We start from the raw sequence: 22,167 nt of genomic DNA on the forward strand, positions 1-22,167 counted from the left end.
TATGAGGAAAGGTTGCAGGATTTGGGAATGTTTAGTTTGCAAAAGAGAAGACTGAGAGGAGACTTAATAGCTGTCTACAAATATCTAAAGGGCTGTCACATTGTAGAAGGATCAACTTTATTCTCATTTGCACAAGGAAAGACTAGAAGCAATGGGATGAAACTGAATGGGAGGAGACACAGATTAGATATTAGAAAAAACTTTTTGACAGTTAGAGTGATCAATGAGTGGAACAGGCTGCCACGAGAAGTGGTGAGTTCTCCTTCAATGGAAGTCTTCAAACAGAGGCTGGACAGACATCTGACTGGGATGATTTAGCGAATCCTGCTTTGAGCATGGGGTTGGACCAGATGGCCCAGGAGGTCCCTTCCAACTCTACGATTCTATGATTCTATGATTCTATGATCATTTGCATTACATTTTGCATTACCTCAGCAGTAAAGTGTGTACCTCTGTCTGATTCAATTGTTTCAGGGACACCGAATCGTGGTACTAGTTCCATCACCAGTTTCTTTGCAGTGGCTCGAGCTGTAGCCGTTTTCACCGGGTAGGCCTCTGGCCATCCAGAGAAGAGATCTACACATACTAGGATATTTGCATACACTCCTACCTTGGTAGCTGTATGTCGTCAATCTGCCGTCTCTGAAATGGGTAGAGAGGCCTAGGTGTCGCTTTCTTAGGGACTTTTACTGTTTTACCTGGGTTGTGCTGTGCACAGATGAGGCATGATTGTACAAGTTTCGCGGCTGCGCAACTGAAGCCAGGAGCGATCCAGAAGGCATCTACCATGGCACACATGTGACTTTTTGAGGTGTGATTGGGGCCATGTGCTGCTTGCGCCATGATTGGGAACAGGGACTTTGGTGGGCACATTTTATCCTTATTCTCCCATACTCCATTTGAGTTCAGCTCAGCTCCCAGTCTCCCCCGGTTTACCTTCTCTGTTTGGGCAGCCTTTTGCTGGAGGGATTTCAGGACTTCTAGACCCAATGTGGCTGGAATACGCTGACTCCCCGCCACCATCCACTGCTCTCTCTAGGCCGCCTTGTGCTATTTTAGCAGCCTCGTTCGCCCTTCTATTGCCCTCTACCTCCACGGAGTCACCTTTGTGTGTGCTTTTACCTTGACAATGCCAACCTGGACTGGTAACATCAATGCCTCCATCAATTGTTTCACCAGCTCTGCATTTTTAATGGGCTTCTAATCTGTGAAAATATCAGCGACTTTACCTGCAGCGGCTCTACACGCCTCAGTGAGTGCCTTCAACTCTGCCTCCTGCGCCGACATGTGAGGAGAGAGTGGCTCCGCTCGGATTACCTCATGTGAGGATACTACTGCATATCCAGTGTAGAATCGTCCATCCTGGTGGTATCTGGGGCCATCTACAAAAAAGAAACTCAAAGTCTGCATTAGGAACAGGTTTTTCATGAATGTGTGCAAACCCAACTGTCTCCTGACTCATCAGTTCTATGCAGACATGTTCATGCGTCATGTCAAAGTATCCTTCCTCACTTGCCAATACGGTCACCAATTCCCCCTTTTCTGAATCCACAGGCAGGAGGGTGGCTGGATTCAGAACATTACATCTTGTGAGGAGTGACATACTCAGGAATTAGTAGAGCACACTCAAGTTGGAGCTATCTGGCCATAGACAGATGTTTTGGTTGAACTTGTAGGAGTATGGCATGGATGTCATGTGGGGAATAGATTGTCAAAAGAAACGTCAGTGTCATCTCACATGCCTTCCCTATTACGTCTCCACTTTTTTCCTTGTGCTCCAGCATACATGACAGGTCGTTTTATTGTCCTTGTTTGCTCAATTTCTTTAGCTACCTTAAGGAGGTCTTTCAGATCTACATATCTCCATTCAGGTCTGGCTGTCTGTACTGCGTCTCGTAAGTCTTTGTTCATACCGTCAATGAATGCATTCACCAGTATTCTAACATCAAGTGGGTTTATGCAAATGTACCCCATGTCTGCCCATTTCAGCTGTAACCGTCCAAGGTATATCTCTACTCTCTCTCATCTTTGCTGTGTCACATTAGTCAGGAGTACAGACTGCTCTGATTGTTCCACTGCAGCCCATTGTCTTAGTGACTCACAGTACGTCTCCCCAGATCGTGCAGATTTATCATCCATGCCCCAAGCCTGATTCTTTGTCACATCTGTGTGTCTTAATTATATGATCTAGTGCGTCACCTGCCTTTAAACTCACCAACCTCTCTAAGTCTGCCCAGGTACACTTATATGTTTGCTGTACTTCCTTTATGTGTCTGTAAAACGGGAATGGTTGGTCTTCAGGGGCAGGCAGCTGCTTCAGCAAAGCTAGCTGGTCAGAGGGGCTCCAGGGATAATACACCTGTATCTTTCTTATTCTAGTCACACTTCTAGGTCCTGATGGGGTTGGTCGTCTGATGTCTACTGTCAGCTTACTCCTCAAGGGCCAATGTCCCCACTACCCACTATCCACACTATTATGTCAGCTTCTTATAATCTTGTCTGGATAGGATTTAGTGCAATTCTCTTAGGTCAGTAGCACAGGTCACACAAGTAGCTATTCAGTCTGGATTTGTCTGAGTCTGACCACAGTGTTTACAAGTCCATCTGTTTTGTCTGGGTCTCTGATTACACTTTGTCAATCAAACATTCATAATACACCTTCCACACTGCTGCACATTCTCAAGCATCATTTATTCACTTGCTATTTTCTTCCCTTGTCTGTGCCTTTTTGTACATCCAAACATTCACACTCTGGTATTTTTGCCTTTTTCAATATTTGTCCCACTTGTTTTACTGCTTCCTTCCTTCTCTGTCTCTTGTAATTTGACACAATTTGCTATACAAATCAATCACACAACTAGAAGCAGGTTCAAACACATTAATGACCAAGCAATCACTTACAATTCCCTTCTAAATTAGGCACCATATCTTACTTTTAACTTCCAATCTTCAATTAAGTACTGTTGCTTTAAAATGCACAAATCTTTCAGCGTGTACCTTACGGATAGAATTACAGAGAATTTTGAGCACAGCTCACACTCAGCAGAGATAAGAGCGAAGGGAGAAGAAAAACTGCGCAGCGCCATCCTTCACCCCTCCCATCAGAATGCAGCGTCGTCCTTCACAGAATTCTGTAGTTCTTTAGACTTATCAAAATCAATTTCTACAAAGAAACTCAAAATCACGGGATTTCACTGTAAGGGCAGATAACTGTATAATGAGATTAACCATGCCTTGCCCTTTTTCTGGCCAAATGCATTCAGGAAACTTTACAATGTAATGCCACATATAACACGAACTATATCATTACTCAATTCATTCAGTCTCAGATGTAGATTTGAATTATCTATAACGCATCTGTCCGGGATTCCACCACAACTAGAAAGGTCACAAATCTCTTGACACAAAAATGATGTGTGATGATTCATTCATACGTGCTCATTCACTGATTTTTTTTTATTTATTTTTTTTTTTTACTCAATTACTCATCTCTCATCTTATTCAGAGGTTCTCATAGACATATATACAAGGATTCACACAGCCTGCCTATCTTGCACTTTGGATTTGATTAATACTTTTTCCAGGTTCTTTGCTGCACTACTTCCATATCTATCCTCAATTATATCACATAACCGATTTCCTTCTTCAGGTGTCTTTCCCTGACTGTTCCCCATTTTATCTTTTATTCTTATCCTGTTTCTCTTGTTGTCTTCCTGTTAGTCCCCTGCCTTAGGTGGTGTATTGGGTAAGCTCAAGACTAGGCTCTACTATACCTCGTTACCTTCTTCCTAAGGTGCTAACAGGCTAAATGGAGTGTCTGTTCCTCGGTGTACTACGTGTTTTGTGTACTTATATGCTATGTAGCATCCGAACAGAAATACTCCCACAACACACAGGATTGTAAACAAAGTGTCCATCTATCGGGGTTCTTCAGTCATATCCTGTCACAGGCTCATTTCGTGGTCCTGTGCTCATTCTATCACACTCTTATCTGTCACAAGGTTTATTCGTAAAGGGTGTTGATTTAAGCTTAGGCGGTGACCTCCCCGAAAGGACGCTGTCACATGACCCAGTTAGGCAATATCACCACTCTTTGAACGAATACCTACTGTGCAGCTTATTTGTCTACTTTTCACAGTCCTTCAAATCAAGGCAGTCACTCAACAACCTCCTCTATTTCTAGTGCGGAATCGTCTATTGTGAAAAACTTGTCCGTCCGGGCTGCGCAGTATGAACTGTTCACCCAGCCTTATATTCCGTAATGTCAGACCTCTCCCATTTTGATTTGCATCAGCTCTTTTTCTAAAAATAGCTGTGCACAGACAGAACCTACAGTAACCTCTCATTCGAGCAGAAATTACATATGCGTGTCACACCCGATTTCCTCAGAGTTCTTATATGGACCTGATTTTACGGCCCCCTCCTCTACTAGATTCCCCTTTATACGGACCTTAGTTATAATGATAGATTATAAAGAGCAGAGAAGAGAAAAATTGATCTCTTACCTGGCCAGGTGTTTAGGTCTGCTGTTCACAATTTCATCAGTAACTGGAGTGGTCTGTAGATCGGGTAGTCTTGGAGAGGTGCCTATATCAGGTCCCTGTTTCGGGCGCCAGGAAACTGTCGGGATCCCTCAGATTACTCTTTCATCTGAAGGACCGATGTTCTTAGGTGTGAAGCACCATATGTCTCTAATCAATTGCTCCGTCGAGAAGGATAACACAGACACGGGCTGTATAATACCACTCGGGATGCCTGCCAAGACGCCTCTGGCTTATCAGTTAGGCTTCCGTCTTTTATAGTAAAGAATTTAAACATTTACAGACATGCGCAGTACAAATGATTTCACAACTTGTTTTCTACAAAGAAAGTCACTTAGGCAAAAAAGCAGAGGTATTTGACCTTGGTTCACAAGGGAGATGTCTGAGACATCTCCTCGAAGAACAGATAAGGTTTTAAACAAGAGAATGCAACATAGACAGAACTCAATTTAACTCCTTCAGTTCCTATCAGTGCGAAAGCAGGCATCCAGGTGCTTTTTCTTTTTGGCTTTTGGACAAAGGCATGAGAATGTTTTGTGGAGCATGGTTTTGTTTCCCTGTTTGTTCTTTTTCTCCAATAGCCTGACAAATGAAAGGTTCCTGTGTTGCAAAATGCACTTTGTCCTGTCTTCAGACATAGAGGAAGACCTCTTGACTTTGGCTGGCTGTTTTTTTCTTTTTCAAGTTCATTTCAGCATGTTTAAACATCTTTAGCTTTGCATGGAGTTTCTGAAGTGTAGTGGTTGTCACGTTCACCTCACACGCGAACGGTCCCCAGTTCGAAACTTGATAGAAGCATGACATTAGGCGTTGATATTAAAGCTTTTGACATTGAGTCTTTGTTCTTGGTGGTTCGTCATGACCACAGTAACCTTCCGCAGCCGGTTTCTGTAGTGTAGTGGTTATCACGTTCGCCTAACACGCGAAAGGTCCCCAGTTCGAAACTGGGCAGAAACACGCTGTTACCCTTTGGTATCCAAGCTTTTGACTTTCAGTTCTTGATCTCGATTGCTTGTTGTCACCACAGTAAGTGCTTGCATCCGGTTTCTGTAGTGTAGCGGTTATCACGTTCGCCTCACACGCGAAAGGTCCCCAGTTCGAAACTGGGCAGAAACACAGCTTTTTTTCTCTTGGAAAACGATCTTTTTGACTTTCAGTGCTTGTTCTTTATTGCTTGCCATGAACACAGCATTTTTTGTTTGTTTGAATCGGTTGGTTTCTGTAGTGTAGCGGTTATCACGTTCACTTTACACGCGAAAGGTCCTCAGTTCGAAACTGGGCAGAAACACAGCGTTCCTCTCGCAAACTAGTGCTTTTGACAATGAGTGCTTGATCTTTAATGCTTGCCATGACCACAGTAAACCCTCTTGTCTGGTTACTGTAGTGTAGTGATTGTCCTGTTTGCCATCCTCCTGAAAGTTCCCTGTTTTGATCCCGGGCAGAAACATGTGGCTTTTCTTTATTTTGATCACAAACGTATATTGTTGGCTTAATTAGCCTTAGTTAGCATATTCTATTGCTGGTTTAATGAGCATTACTTTTACCAATGTGATTATTTCTACCCGTTTTTGCTTTTGGCAAGCATGTGTGTTTTTGACAGTGTCTAAGTGTTCCTAATTCAGGTAACACCTGATAGGATCAAGGTGCGAAAGCAGGCATCTAGGTGCTTTTTCTTTTTGGCTTTTGGACAAAGGCATGAGAATGTTTTGTGGAGCATGGTTTTGTTTCCCTGTTTGTTCTTTTTCTCCAATAGCCTGACAAATGAAAGGTTCCTGTGTTGCAAAATGCACTTTGTCCTGTCTTCAGACATAGAGGAAGACCTCTTGACTTTGGCTGGCTGTTTTTTTCTTTTTCAAGTTCATTTCAGCATGTTTAAACATCTTTAGCTTTGCATGGAGTTTCTGAAGCATAATGGTTGTCACGTTCACCTCACACGCGAACGGTCCCCAGTTCGAAACTGGATAGAAGCATGACATTAGGCGTTGATATTAAAGCTTTTGACGTTGAGTCTTTGTTCTCGATGGCTCGTCATGACCACAGTAACCTTCCGCAGCCGGTTTCTGTAGTGTAGTGGTTATCACGTTCGCCTAACACGCGAAAGGTCCCCAGTTCGAAACTGGGCAGAAACACGCTGTTAGGCTAGTCTCACACTTGATTCTTTTTGCAGCGCGTTTTTCCCGCAAAAAAACGCATTAAAAAAACGCATACAAATGCATACAAATGCTGCGTTTTTTTCAAGCATTTTTATGCGCATGCAGGAAAAAAACGCAGCGTTTTTGTGCGTTTGTATGCGTTTTTTGTGCGTTTGCGTTTTTTTACAGATTTTGGAAAAACCCCACAAAAAAGAAAAAACAACCAATCAACAACACACAAGACCAATGGGACTGCATTGTGGGTGTGGTATGTTAATATATAGACCCTGTCTACAGTATTCTTCACATTTGCTTGATTCTTCTCGTGACCATGGATCTGCGCTGGAAGAGTTTTCACTTCAACTTGGATTTGGACATCGTGATGGCTCAGACGTATGCAGTTGCTTGCCATGAACAAAGGAAGAGAGAGAGGCAGCGAAGACGGCGGCGTATGTGGATACATCCGATTGTTGAACTCCGGGAGAGCCGTGGGGCATACCACACCCTCTACAGCGAGCTCCAGTCAAACCCGGAGAAATTTACAGATTGTATCCGGATGTCCCACGAAAGTTTCATGGATTTGCTTGCTCGTGTCCAACAATCCATCCGGAGACAGGACACACAGCTCCGTCGTGCGATTCCTCCTGAGGAACGGCTACTGGTGACATTACGGTATGTTTTAAAAACCAAGGGGTGCGGTCTGATGTTTTTTTTTTAAATTTAGTATTCAAAACCTTGGGTAATTAGTTTTCGTGAATGTACTAATATTTTATTTTATAGTTTTTTAAAATAATATACATAAATATTAATTTTACTTCTTTGTCTGTTCACAGATTCCTGGCGACTGGAGAAACCCTATCTTTACTACACTTCCAGTACCGTATTGGAATTTCTACCTTGTCTGGAATTGTTGCTGACACCTGCCGGGCTCTCTGGAATGTTCTTTGTCCAGAATTTATGCCCCTGCCCACCGCTGAAAAGTGGATGGAAATTGCTGACAAATTCTGGACAGTATGCAATTTTCCCAACTGTTTGGGAGCTGTTGATGGTAAACACATACGGATCATCAAACCCCAAAGAACGGGATCTGAGTACTATAATTACAAAAAGTACTTTTCAATAGTACTCATGGCGATTGCGGATGCCGGATGTATGTTTGTAGCAGTGGACATTGGAGCATTTGGCCGTGGTAATGACTCACAGGCTTTTAAAAACTCAGACATGGGCCGGAGGTTGTATGGCAACTAGAGTTGAGCGATACCGTCCGATACTTCAAAGTATCGTATCGGATGGTATCGGCCGATCTTTAAAAAAAGTATCGGTATCGCCGATTCCGATACCGGAAGTCCCATTCAAGTCTATGGGACTTCCGGTATCGGAATAAGAAAAACCCTTTCCTGCCCTTGTACAGCCTCTCTGGGGTCTGTACGGGCCTTTCGGGGGGCTGTGCCGGCCTGCCAGGGGGTCTGTGCAGGCTCCGGTGGTCTGTGCCGGCCTGCCGGTGGTCTGTGCAGGCTCCGGGGGGCTGTGCCGGCCTGCCGGGGGGCTGTGCCGGCCTGCCGGGGGGCTGTGCAGGCTCCGGGGGGCTGTGCCGGCCTGCCGGGGGGCTGTGCCGGCCTGCCGGGGGGCTGTGCCGGCCTGCCGGTGGTCTGTGCAGGCTCCGGGGGTCTGTGCAGGCATCGTCCGATGGGACTACAAGTCCCATCGGGCGATGCCTGCTACCATGACAGTGATTGACACATTAGCCAATGATGGGACAGTAGTAGTCCCATCATCCGGCTAATGTGTTAAATGTAAAAAAAAAATAAAAAAATTACATGCTACATACATACAACATGCATACTACATACATGCTACATTCATACTACATACTACATACATGCTACATTCATACTACATGCAACATACATACTACATATATACTACATGCATGCTACATACATACTGCATGCTACATACATACCACATATATACTACATACATACTACATGCATGCTACATGCATGCTACATGCTACATACATAACACATATATACTACATGCATGCTACATACATACTACATGCTACATACTACATATATACTACATGCATGCTACATACTACATGCTACATACATACTACATATATACTACATGCATGCTACATACATACTGCATGCTACATGCATGCTACATACATACTACATACATACTACATGCTACATACATACTACATATATACTACATACATACTACATACATACTACATGCATGCTACATGCATGCTACATACATACCACATACATAACACATATATACTACATGCATGCTACATACATACTACATGCTACATACATACCATATACATACTACATGCATGCTACATACATACTACATGCATGCTACATACATACTACATGCTACATACATACTACATATATACTACATGCATGCTACATACATACTACATGCTACATACATACTACATATATACTACATGCATGCTACATACATACTACATGCTACATACATACTACATATATACTACATGCATGCTACATACATACTGCATGCTACATGCATGCTACATACATACTACATACATACTACATGCTACATACATACCACATATATACTACATACATACAATACATTCATACAATACATACATAGACATACAGTACATATAACATAGAGTAACATACTTACCAATACTTGTCACATTGTTCCCCGAAGCCATTGTCTTTCCGGAATAAATATTAACATAACAAACCACAAAAATACTCACCCACGATCCGAAGCAGTCCACGAGTGTGTCCCACGACGATCTTGGGTAGAGAACGGCAGCAACAGATGATGCTGCCGTTCTCTACGGGCTGCAGGAATCCAATGACGGAAGGTAGGTATCCTTCCGCACTGTATTCCTCCGCCACTTAAAAAAAAAAAAAGTCCCTAGTCTCACTTTATGCCATTGCTGTGTGGGAAATTCCCACGCAGCAATGGCATAAAGTGAGACTAGGGACTTTTTTTTTTTTCTAAGTGGCGGAGGAATACAGTGCGGAAGGATACCTACCTTCCGTCATTGGATTCCTGCAGCCCGTAGAGAACGGCAGCATCATCTGATGCTGCAGTTCTCTACCCAAGATCGTCGTGGGACACACTCGTGGACTGCTTCGGATCGTGGGTGAGTATTTTTGTGGTTTGTTATGTTAATATTTATTCCGGAAAGACAATGGCTTCGGGGAACAATGTGACAAGTATTGGTAAGTATGTTACTCTATGTTATATGTACTGTATGTCTATGTATGTATTGTATGAATGTATTGTATGTATGTAGTATATATGTGGTATGTATGTAGCATGTAGTATGTATGTAGTATGTATGTAGCATGCATGTAGCATGTAGTATGTATGTAGCATGCATGTAGTATATATGTAGTATGTATGTAGCATGCATGTAGTATATATGTAGCATGTATGTAGTATGTATGTGGTATGTATGTAGCATGTAGTATGTATGTAGCATGCATGTAGTATATATGTAGTATGTATGTAGCATGTAGTATGTATGTAGTATGTATGTGGTATGTATGTAGCATGTAGTATGTATGTAGCATGCATGTAGTATATATGTAGTATGTAGTATGTATGTAGTATGTATGTGGTATGTATGTAGCATGTAGTATGTATGTAGCATGCATGTAGTATATATGTAGTATGTAGTATGTATGTAGTATGTATGTGGTATGTATGTAGCATGTAGTATGTATGTAGCATGCATGTAGCATGCATGTAGTATGTATGTAGCATGCATGTAGTATGTATGTAGCATGCATGTAGTATGTATGTAGTATGTATGTAGTATGTATGTAGCATGCAGTATGTATGTAGCATGTATGTAGTATGTATGTAGTATATATGTAGTATGTATGTAGCATGTAGTATGTATGTAGCATGCATGTAGTATATATGTAGTATGTATGTAGCATGCATGTAGTATGTATGTAGTATGTATGTAGTATGTATGTAGCATGCAGTATGTATGTAGCATGTATGTAGTATGTATGTAGTATATATGTAGTATGTATGTAGCATGCATGTAGTATGTATGTAGCATGTAGTATGTATGTAGCATGCATGTAGTATGTATGTAGCATGTATGTAGTATGTATGTAGTATTTTTTTTTTTTTTTTTTTTTAACATTTAACACATTAGCCGGATGATGGGACTACTACTGTCCCATCATTGGCTAATGTGTCAATCACTGTCATGGTAGCAGGCATCGCCCGATGGGACTTGTAGTCCCATCGGACGATGCTTGCACAGACCCCCGGACATCAGCACAGCCCCCCGGCAGGCCGGCACAGCCCCCCGGCAGGCCGGTACAGACCCCCACAGGGTGCACAGACCACCGGCAGGCCGGCACAGCCCCCCGGCAGGCCGGCAGAGACCCCGGGCAGTCCACACAGCCCCCCGGCAGGCCGGCACAGCCCCCCGGCAGGCCGGCAGAGACCCCCGGAAGGCCCGAAATGACGGCGCATCATGATGCGCACACACCGCGCATCATGATGACGTCAGGCCGTCAATCAACTGAACTTCCGATTCCGATGCCGAATTCCGATATTGAAAAAATATCGGAAGTCGGTATCGGAATTCCGATACAGCAAGTATCGGCCGATACCCGATACTTGCGGTATCGGAATGCTCAACACTAATGGCAACCAATTTAATTTCCCTATGCCACGGCCTCTTCCTCACACCGAAGCTCCGCCACTGCCCTTTGTAATGGTTGGCGATGAGGCTTTTCAAATGTGCGGAAACTTACTGAAACCCTACTCCAGCCGTGACTTGGACCACACCAAAAAAATATTTAATTACAGGCTGACCAGGGCCAGAAGAACTGTCGAGTGTGCTTTTGGGATTCTTGTCTCCAGATGGCGAATTCTGGGCACGGCCATTAATCTTAAACTTGAAACAGTCGATGAGGTGGTGAAGGCCTGTGTGGTTCTACATAACTTTGTGATGGCTAAAGAGCACCCGACCTTTGAACTGGACGATGATGCTCCTAACCCATTGCCTCAATTCACTCAGCACACTCTCAGGTCATCCGTTGAAGTTGGCCAAATGAGGGACCAATTTGCGGCCTACTTTATTTCTGATGTAGGACGGGTGCACTGGCAAGATGAAATGGTGTAATGTTTTTGTTTGTTTATGGTAATAAAAAACCTTATTTGATACCATTACTGAGTGCACTATATTTTTTAAACTCCAATTAAATAAAAAACTACCCATGTATAACTGAATTTTTTGATGTTCACACACCTGGGCAGGTAAATACACATACGAGTTAAAATGCAGCATTGCTAGTCTGCGTGAAATATATTGGAACGAGCAAAGCTGCAGGCCATGAATCAGGAAACCAAATTTTTTCAAGAGAAAATTGTGCAACTAGTTGAAAAAAAAGTATGTGATTTTCTCAAAACACAACCCTCAAAACCCAACCCCAATGAAAGTCAATGGTGAATACAAGTCAGCATTGAGTGGATGAATGTAATCTGCTCCATTCCAACTTACAAGTTATTACACTAGGCCTTGGAATAACTATACTAGGCCGTGGTATTTCAAATATGAGTATAGTAGGCCTTGGGCCTACTAGTATAGTCATATGTGAAATACCACGGCCTAGTATAGTCATACCAAGGCCTACTCGATTTTTACCAACTAGGATCTTGTTTCACGAAAAACAAACTGTTGAAACTTGACAAGTTTCAACAGTTTGTTTTTCATGAAACCAGATTCTAGTTGGTAAAACTAGAGTTATTACACTAGGCCTTGGAATGACTACACTAGGCCGTGGTATTTCAAATATGAGTATAGTAGGCCTTGGGGCTAGTAGTATAGTCATATGTGAAATACCACGGCCTAGTATAGTCATACCAAGGCCTACTCGATTTTTACCAACTAGGATCTTGTTTCACGAAAAACAAACTGGTGAAACTTGACAAGTTTCAACAGTTTGTTTTTCATGAAACCAGATTCTAGTTGGTAAAACTAGAGTTATTACACTAGGCCTTGGAATGACTACACTAGGCCGTGGTATTTCAAATATGAGTATAGTAGGCCTTGGGGCTAGTAGTATAGTAATATGTGAAATACCACGGCCTAGTATAGTCATACCAAGGCCTACTGTAATAACTTGATTTTTAACAACTAGCATCTTGTTTCACAAAAAACAAACTGGTGAAACTAGAAAGAAACTTATTTTTTAGACAAGTTTCAACAGTTTGTTTTTCATGAAACCAGATTCTAGTTGGTAAAACTAGAGTTATTACACTAGGCCTTGGAATGACTACACTAGGCCGTGGTATTTCAAATATGAGTATAGTAGGCCTTGGGGCTAGTAGTATAGTAATATGTGAAATACCACGGCCTAGTATAGTCATACCAAGGCCTACTGTAATAACTCGATTTTTAACAACTAGCATCTTGTTTCACAAAAAACAAACTGTTGAAACTAGAAAGAAACTTATTTTTTAGACAAGTTTCAACAGTTTGTTTTTCATGAAACCAGATCCAAGTTGGTAAAACTAGAGTTATTACACTAGGCCTTGGTATGACTATACTAGGCCGTGGTATTTCACATATGACTATACTAGGCCTTGGGTTGGTTTTTAACATGTATTTACCCATCAGTGTGTGTGAGCGGCGCAAACAACATTAATGAAACTTTTTAATGGTGAACCACAAATGTAAATTTATTTTTAATCAAAAAAAGTAAACCAAAAAATTATTTTTTACGGCGTTTGGGGGCAGATGGTTTCAATTTGGGGGTGTGCAGGGAATATGCAACACTTGAAGTTGAAGACGGTGTTTGAGGGGAAGGGGCAACAAAACTTGTGGGGGAAGGTAGTCCAGTTAAGGGAATTAAACTAGGAACACTTGGAGGAGAGGAAATCTGTTCAGGTACATTAGTTGTAATGGCATGTCGCCGTAGGCTTGTGTGCCTGGACCGACTTTGGCCCAATGCCCGCCTTGATAGATTTTGCCTTGAACTAGGGGCAAATATTGAGTGTAGGTCCCCCGTCTGCTGGTGTGGCTGCTGCTGCTGCTGAGGTGGCGGCTGCTGCTGAGGTGGCGGCTGCTGCTGAGGTGGCTGCTGCTGCTGGTGTGGCTGCTGCTGAGGTGGCTGCTGCTGCTGGTGTGGCTGCTGCTGCTGAGGTGGCTGCTGCTGCTGCTGAGGTGGCGGCTGCTGCGGTGGTGGCTGCTGCTGCTGCTGTGGTGGCTGCTGCTGAGGTGGTTGCTGCTGCTGCTGAGGTGGCTGCTGCTGCTGAGGTGGCTGCTGCTGCTGCTCTTCGTTGGCAGTGCTCGTCCTTGCAGGAGGACTGGTGGCGGCAGTGATGGTCCAGGTTTGCAGAGTGGTGGTGGCAGGGCTACTACATGTTGTTGTAGCGGCAGGGCTGTTCCATGTTTGCCTAGTGGTGGCTGAGCTCCACGCATGCATGGGAGTGGCGGTGGTGCTCCAGACAGGAGCAGCGCTTGCCATGGTGGTGTCGGTGAAGTGACCAGCTGCACTCAGACTTGTGGTGGTGTAACGGTGGGTGTCCTGGCTTTGAATAGAGGTGTCCGTGCAGTGGTATGCAGCACAAGTCGGTAGTGAGGTGAAGCGAGTCAATGGTGGCACAGGTGGAAATGACACCACTGACTGCTGACCGTACCGATTATGCTGCATAGCCTGCAAGAAAGCATTGTTGCAGGCCTGCAGCACATTCAGCTGTTGCTCAGGACTAAGGTGTTCCGCCATGCCCTTTTCAATCTTACTAAAAAAATGTTGTGCTGGTCTGTTGAGGTCGGCCTCCAGACGGTCAAGGCGCTGTTCTACAGAATTGAAGCGGTGTTCAAAGTGGTTAAAACCACGTTCCATGAGTGCAAAACCGCTTTCAACTCTGTCGGACAGTGACTTGAGGCTGGAATTAAAGACCTCGCTCAAATGCATAAACTCGGGCAAGACATTCCTGTCCAAGGCCCTCTGCCGCTGGCGGGTAGTGCCCGCATAACCAGTGGCAGAGACCTGGGACAGGGGAACACCTGATGGCCCAGCTTCCTGGTCACCAGCTGTGTGTGTGGCTGACCTGCAAGGTGCTTCCTGGCTGTCGGATGGCTGGGACGGGTCAGAGGACGTCCGAGGAAGGACCGCTCCAGGGCCAGGTTGCAGGGTGCTGCTCCAGGTGCTGTGGAATAAAGGAAAATCATTACTACAATGCCTTTACAAGAAGCATCAGCTGTGGATTAGAAAAACACAGATTAATAAAAATAAAAACCCAAAATTTATAATACTTACGATCTCGTGGCAAGGACCGGTCTTAGGAACTGCAACGCGTGATAGTGACGGTATCTAGTTCTGGTCCTTGATGCAGCTCCACTGCGAACCTGGCCCTCAGCACGAACATCACTGTTGAAGCGGTCCTTGATCGAACGCCAACGTGTTCGTACTTTGTCCACTGTTGTTAAAAAAAAAACAGTGCCGTCAAGGACAACAGTCACTGCGGCACAATATAGCAATACAATACTCAAAGCAGTCACTGTAGACCCCGATGACACTGTTGGGTTTCCTGCTAGAATACACCTAGCACGAAACCCAACAGTGCCGTCAAGGACAACAGTCACTGCGGCACAATGTAGCAATACAATACTCAAAGCAGTCACTGTAGACCCCGATGACACTGTTGGGTTTCCTGCTAGAATACACCTAGCACGAAACCCAATAGTGCCGTCAAGGACAACAGTCACTGCGGCACAATGTAGCAATACAATACTCAAAGCAGTCACTGTAGACCCCGATGACACTGTTGGGTTTCCTGCTAGAATACACCTAGCACGAAACCCAACAGTGCCGTCAAGGACAACAGTCACTGCGGCACAATGTAGCAATACAATACTCAAAGCAGTCACTGTAGACCCCGATGACACTGTTGGGTTTCCTGCTAGAATACACCTAGCACAAAACCCAACAGTGCCGTCAAGGACAACAGTCACTGCGGCACAATGTAGCAATACAATACTCAAAGCAGTCACTGTAGACTCCGATGACACTGTTGGGTTTCCTGCTAGAATACACCTAGCACGAAACCCAACAGTGCCGTCAAGGACAACAGTCACTGCGGCACAATGTAGCAATACAATACTCAAAGCAGTCACTGTAGACCCCGATGACACTGTTGGGTTTCCTGCTAGAATACACCTAGCACGAAACCCAACTGTGCCGTCAAGGACAACAGTCACTGCGGCACAATGTAGCAATACAATACTCAAAGCAGTCACTGTAGACCCCAATGACACTGTTGGGTTTCCTGCTAGAATACACCTAGCACGAAACCCAACAGTGCCGTCAAGGACAACAGTCACTGCGGCACAATACAGAGCAGGGAAATACTCACTAAACGCCTTTTTGGAGGATGCTGTGGCGCTGTCCCAGCCATCCATCAACGCTGCGGCCACCTCATTCCATAGCCGCCGGGTCACCACAATGTCCTTGTGCAGCCGGTCACGGCTGTCCCACAACGGCGAACGATCCTGGACCAGGCTGATGAGCTGCTCATTATCCAGGTAGATGTCTTCATCCCGTTGTGGAACCAAGACAAAACACATTCATTAGAATAATCAAATTTAAATTGAATAAAACGTTACAAAAAAAGAAACATAAAAAAGAGTAAAAATAGAAGATAAAAAATAAAGAACATTACAAATCATTTGATACATACATTCCGTATCACCACCGGGACTTGGCTTCGCTGCTCCTGCTCTTTGCCCTCACTAGTCCCGTCCGCAGAAGATGATGATGATGACGATGTCTTAAAAAAGTAGAAAAAAACGTAAGAGATTTGGAGAAGCAGCAGATATACTTACCAGATGCACGAAAATAATCACCTCACGGTCTGCTTGCGCCAATTCCTGCCGCGATGGGGAATACTCGGATTCTGAAGACATACTGCATGTAAAAATAATAAAAATCATTAGTACATACATAATTTAAAAGGACAGGCATATAATGTAATATACTCACATTCTTCGCTGATAGAAGATGGGTTCCTTGTTGACTGTCTGCTCTCCAATCTGTCAGTGTAGTAGTGGCAGAGTTTTGGCAGGCACCTCCTTTATATAGACTTTTTTTTTTGACTTTAGAAGATTATAACTAGTACAACAAGTGGACACTACCAAAAAAACGCAGCGCTAAAAAAACGCTTACATGCGCATGCGAGTGCGCACGTATGCGCATCTATAGGCTATAATGGCCATTTTTAGCGCAAAACGTGCGCATACGTGCGCATGCGCTTTTTTGCAGGGCCAAAAAATGCAACATGCTGCGTCTGGAAAATACAAACGCACACCCCAAAAAAACGCAGCGCATGAAAATCGCATCCGTGCGCTTACCAGCGCGCAGGTATGCGCACCCATGTTAAATATAGGGGAAAAAACGCATGCGCAGGTATGCGTTTTTTTCCAGCGCAAAAAAACGCAAATGTGAAACCAGCCTTACCCTTTGGTATCCAAGCTTTTGACTTTCAGTTCTTGATCTCGATTGCTTGTTGTCACCACAGTAAGCGCTTGCATCTGGTTTCTGTAGTGTAGTGGTTATCACGTTGGTCTCACACGCGAAAGGTCCCCAGTTCGAAACTGGGCAGAAACACAGCTTTTTCTCTTGGAAAACGATCTTTTTGACTTTCAGTGCTTGTTCTTTATTGCTTGCCATGACCACAGCATTTTTTGTTTGTGTGAATCGGTTGGTTTCTGTAGTGTAGCCGTTATCAAGTTCGCCTCACACGCGATAGGTCCTCAGTTCGAAACTGGGCAGAAACACTGCGTTCCTCTTGCAAACAAGTGCTTTTGAGAATGAGTGCTTGATCTTTAAAGCTTGCCATGACCACATTAAACGCTCTTGTCTGGTTACTGTAGTGTAGTGATTGTCCTGTTTGCCATCCTCCTGAAAGTTCCCTGTTTTGATCCCGGGCAGAAACATGTGGCTTTTCTTTATTTTGATCACAAACGTATATTGTTGGCTTAATTAGCCTTAGTTAGCATATTCTATTGCTGGTTTAATCAGCATTACTTTTACCAATGTGATTATTTCTACCCGTTTTTGCTTTTGGCAAGCATGTGTGTTTTTGACAGTGTCTAAGTGTTCCTAATTCAAGTAACACCTGATAGGATCAAGGTGCGAAAGCAGGCATCTAGGTGCTTTTTCTTTTTGGCTTTTGGACAAAGGCATGAGAATGTTTTGTGGAGCATGGTTTTGTTTCCCTGTTTGTTCTTTTTCTCCAATAGCCTGACAAATAAAAGGTTGCTGTGTTGCAAAATGCACTTTGTCCTGTCTTCAGATTTAGAGGAAGACCTCTTGACTTTGGCTGGCTGTTTTTTTCTTTTTCAAGTTCATTTCAGCATGTTTAAACATCTTTAGCTTTGCATGGAGTTTCTGAAGTATAGTGGTTGTCACGTTCACCTCACACGCGAACGGTCCCCAGTTCGAAACTGGAAAGAAGCATGACATTAGGCGTCGATATTAAAGCATTTGACGTTGAGTCTTTGTTCTCGATGGCTCGTCATGACCACAGTAACCTTCCGCAGCCGGTTTCTGTAGTGTAGTGGTTATCACGTTCGCCTAACACGCGCAAGGTCCCCAGTTCGAAACTGGGCAGAACCACACTGTTACCCTTTGGTATCCAAGCTTTTGACTTTCAGTTCTTGATCTCGATTGCTTGTTGTCACCACAGTAAGCACTTTCATCCGGTTTCTGTAGTGTAGCGGTTATCACGTAAGACTCACACGCGAAAGGTCCCCAGTTCGAAACTGGGCAGAAACACAGCTTTTTCGCTTGGAAAACGATCTATTTGACTTTCAGTGCTTGTTCTTTATTGCTTGCCATGACCACAGCATTTTTTGTTTGTTTGAATCGGTTGGTTTCTGTAGTGTAGCGGTTATCACGTTGGCTTTACACGTGAAAGGTCCTCAGTTCGAAACTGTGCAGAAACACAGCGTTCCTCTCGCAAACTAGCGCTTTTGACAATGAGTGCTTGATCTTTAATGCTTGCCATGACCACAGTAAACGCTCTTGTCTGGTTACTGTAGTGTAGTGATTGTCCTGTTTGTCATCCTCCTGAAAGTTCCCTGTTTTGATCCCGGGCAGAAACATGTGGCTTTTCTTTATTTTGATCACAAACGTATATTGTTGGCTTAATTAGCCTTAGTTAGCATATTCTATTGCTGGTTTAATGAGCATTACTTTTACCAATGTGATTATTTCTACCCGTTTTTGCTTTTGGCAAGCATGTGTGTTTTTGACAGTGTCTAAGTGTTCCTAATTCAAGTAACACCTGATAGGATCAAGGTGCGAAAGCAGGCATCTAGGTGCTTTTTCTTTTTGGCTTTTGGACAAAGGCATGAGAATGTTTTGTGGAGCATGGTTTTGTTTCCCTGTTTGTTCTTTTTCTCCAATAGCCTGACAAATGAAAGGTTCCTGTGTTGCAAAATGCACTTTGTCCTGTCTTCAGACATAGAGGAAGACCTCTTGACTGTGACTGGCTGTTTGCCGGGTTCGGAAGTGTAGTGGTTATCACGTTTGCCTAACACGCGAAAGGTCCCCAGTTCGAAACTGGGCAGAACCACACTGTTACCCTTTGGTATCCGAGCTTTTGACTTTCAGTTCTTGATCTCGATTGCTTGTTGTCACCACAGTAAGCACTTGCATCCGGTTTCTGTAGTGTAGCGGTTATCACGTTCGCCTCACACGCGAAAGGTCACCAGTTCGAAACTGTGCAGAAACACAGCTTTTTCTCTAGGATAACGATATTTTTGACTTTCAGTGCTTGTTCTTTATTGCTTGCCATGACCACAGCATTTTTTGTTTGTTTGAATTGGTTGGTTTCTGTAGTGTAGTGGTTATCATGTTGGCTTTACATGTGCAAGGTCCTCAGTTTGAAACTGGGCAGAAACATAGCGTTCCTCTTGCAAACTAGCGCTTTTGACAATGAGTGCTTGATCTTTAATGCTTGCCATGACCACAGTAAATGCTCTTGTCTGGTTACTGTAGTGTAGTGATTGTCCTGTTTGCCATCCTCCTGAAAGTTCCCTGTTTTGATCCCGGGCAGAAACATGTGGCTTTTCTTTATTTTGATCACAAACGTATATTGTTGGCTTAATTAGCCTTAGTTAGCTTATTCTATTGCTGGTTTAATGAGCATTACTTTTACCAATGTGATTATTTCTACCAGTTTTTGCTTTTGGCAAGCATGTGTGTTTTTGACAGTGTCTATGTTCCTAATTCAAGTAACACCTGATAGGATCAAGGTGCGAAAGCAGGCATCTAGGTGCTTTTTCTTTTTGGCTTTTGGACAAAGGCATGAGAATGTTTTGTGGAGCATGGTTATATTTCCCTGTTTGTTCTTTTTCTCCAATAGCCTGACAAATGAAAGGTTCCTGTGTTGCAAAATGCACTTTGTCCTGTCTTCAGACAGAGAGGAAGACCTCTTGACTTTGGCTGGCTGTTTTTTTCTTTTTCAAGTTCATTTCAGCATGTTTAAACATCTTTATCTTTGCATAGAGTTTCTGAAGTGTAGTGGTTGTCACGTTCTCCTCACACGCGAACGGTCCCCATTTCGAAACTGGATAGAAGCATGACATTAGGCGTTGATATTAAAGCTTTTGACGTTGAGTCTTTGTTCTCGATGGCTCGTCATGACCACAGTAACCTTCCTCAGCCGGTTTCTGTAGTGTAGTGGTTATCACGTTCGTCTAACACGCGAAAGGTCCCCTGTTCGAAACTGGATAGAAGCATGACATTAGGCGTTGATATTAAAGCTTTTGACGTTGAGTCTTTGTTCTCGATGGCTCGTCATGACCACAGTAACCTTCCGCAGCCTGTTTCTGTAATGTAGTGGTTATCACGTTCGCCTAACACGCGAAAGGTCCCCAGTTCGAAACTGGGCAGAAACACGCTGTTAACCTTTGGTATCCAAGCTTTTGACTTTCAGTTCTTGATCTCGATTGCTTGTTGTCACCACAGTAAGCGCTTGCATCCGGTTTCTGTAGTGTAGCGGTTATCACGTTCGCCTCACACGTGAAAGGTGCCCAGTTCAAAACTGGGCAAAAACACAGCTTTTCTCTTGGAAAACGATCTTTTTGACTTTCAGTGCTTGTTCTTTATTGCTTGCCATGACCACAGCATTTTTTGTTTTCTTGAATCGGTTTGTTTTTGTAGTGTAGCGGTTATCACGTTTGCTTTACACGCGAAAGGTCCTCAGTTCGAAACTGGGCAGAAACACAGCGTTCCTCTTGCAAACTAGCGCTTTTGACAATGAGTGCTTGATCTTTAATGCTTGCCATGACCACAGTAAACTCTCTTGTCTGGTTACTGTAGTGTAGTGATTGTCCTGTTTGCCATCCTCCTGAAAGTTCCCTGTTTTGATCCCGGGCAGAAACATGTGGCTTTTCTTTATTTTGATCACAAACGTATATTGTTGGCTTAATTAGCCTTAGTTAGCATATTCTATTGCTGGTTTAATGAGCTTTACTTTTTCCAATGTGATTATTTCTACACGTTTTTGCTTTTGGCAAGGATGTGTGTTTTTGACAGTGTCTAAGTGTTCCTAATTCAAGTAACACCTGATAGGATCAAGGTGCGAAAGCAGGCATCTAGGTGCTTTTTCTTTTTGGCTTTTGGACAAAGGCATGAGAATGTTTTGTGGAGCATGGTTTTGTTTCCCTGTTTGTTCTTTTTCTCCAATAGCCTGACAAATGAAAGGTTCCTGTGTTGCAAAATGCACTTTGTCCTGTCTTCAGACATAGAGGAAGACCTCTTGACTTTGGCTGGCTGTTTTTTTCTTTTTCAAGTTCATTTCAGCATGTTTAAACATCTTTAGCTTTGCATGGAGTTTCTGAAGTGTAGTGGTTGTCACGTTCACCTCAAACGCGAACGGTCCCCAGTTCAAAACTAGATAGAAGCATGACAATAGGCGTTGATATTAAAGCTTTTGACGTTGAGTCTTTGTTCTCGATGGCTCGTCATGACCACAGTAACATTCCGCAGCTGGTTTCTGTAGTGTAGTGGTTATCACGTTCGCTTAACTCGCGAAAGGTCCCCAGTTCGAAACTGGGCAGAAACACGCTGTTACCCTTTGGTATCCAAGCTTTTGACTTTCAGTTCTTGATCTCGATTGCTTGTTGTCACCACAGTAAGCACTTGCATCCGGTTTCAGTAGTGTAGCGGTTATCACGTTCGCCTCACACGCGAAAGGTCCCCAGTTCGTAACTGGGCAGAAACACAGCTTTTTCTCTTGGAAAACGATCTTTTTGACTTTCAGTGCTTGTTCTTTATTGCTTGCCATGACCACAGCATTTTTTGTTTGTTTGAATCGGTTGGTTTCTGTAGTGTAGCGGATATTACGTTCGCTTTACACGCGAAAGGTCCACAGTTCGAAACTGGGCAGAAACACAGCGTTTCTCTTGCAAACTAGCGCTTTTGACA

At 43.6% G+C, this 22,167-nt stretch overlaps 7 non-coding genes across 7 annotated transcripts; all 7 read left to right on the forward strand.

The window, feature by feature from the left end:
* The first annotated feature begins 5,425 nt into the window (after positions 1-5,425).
* On the forward strand, positions 5,426-5,498 carry TRNAV-AAC (transfer RNA valine (anticodon AAC)). The gene has a single exon. It is a non-coding gene; the product is annotated as a tRNA-Val (tRNA).
* Positions 5,499-5,584: 86 nt separating this feature from the next.
* Positions 5,585-5,657, forward strand: TRNAV-CAC (transfer RNA valine (anticodon CAC)). Its single transcript has one exon. It is a non-coding gene; the product is annotated as a tRNA-Val (tRNA).
* Positions 5,658-5,756: 99 nt separating this feature from the next.
* On the forward strand, positions 5,757-5,829 carry TRNAV-UAC (transfer RNA valine (anticodon UAC)). The gene has a single exon. It is a non-coding gene; the product is annotated as a tRNA-Val (tRNA).
* Positions 5,830-6,597: 768 nt separating this feature from the next.
* TRNAV-AAC (transfer RNA valine (anticodon AAC)) lies at positions 6,598-6,670 on the forward strand. Its single transcript has one exon. It is a non-coding gene; the product is annotated as a tRNA-Val (tRNA).
* Positions 6,671-17,264: 10,594 nt separating this feature from the next.
* On the forward strand, positions 17,265-17,337 carry TRNAV-CAC (transfer RNA valine (anticodon CAC)). Its single transcript has one exon. It is a non-coding gene; the product is annotated as a tRNA-Val (tRNA).
* A 3,554-nt stretch (positions 17,338-20,891) lies between these two features.
* On the forward strand, positions 20,892-20,964 carry TRNAV-UAC (transfer RNA valine (anticodon UAC)). The gene has a single exon. It is a non-coding gene; the product is annotated as a tRNA-Val (tRNA).
* Positions 20,965-21,732: 768 nt separating this feature from the next.
* On the forward strand, positions 21,733-21,805 carry TRNAV-AAC (transfer RNA valine (anticodon AAC)). The gene has a single exon. It is a non-coding gene; the product is annotated as a tRNA-Val (tRNA).
* The last annotated feature ends 362 nt before the right edge of the window (positions 21,806-22,167 follow it).

This window comes from Dendrobates tinctorius, unplaced genomic scaffold, assembly GCF_039654945.1.
Source record: "Dendrobates tinctorius isolate UK_male_01 unplaced genomic scaffold, ASM3965494v1 ptg000432c, whole genome shotgun sequence".
Classification (NCBI taxonomy): Eukaryota; Metazoa; Chordata; class Amphibia; order Anura; family Dendrobatidae; genus Dendrobates; species Dendrobates tinctorius.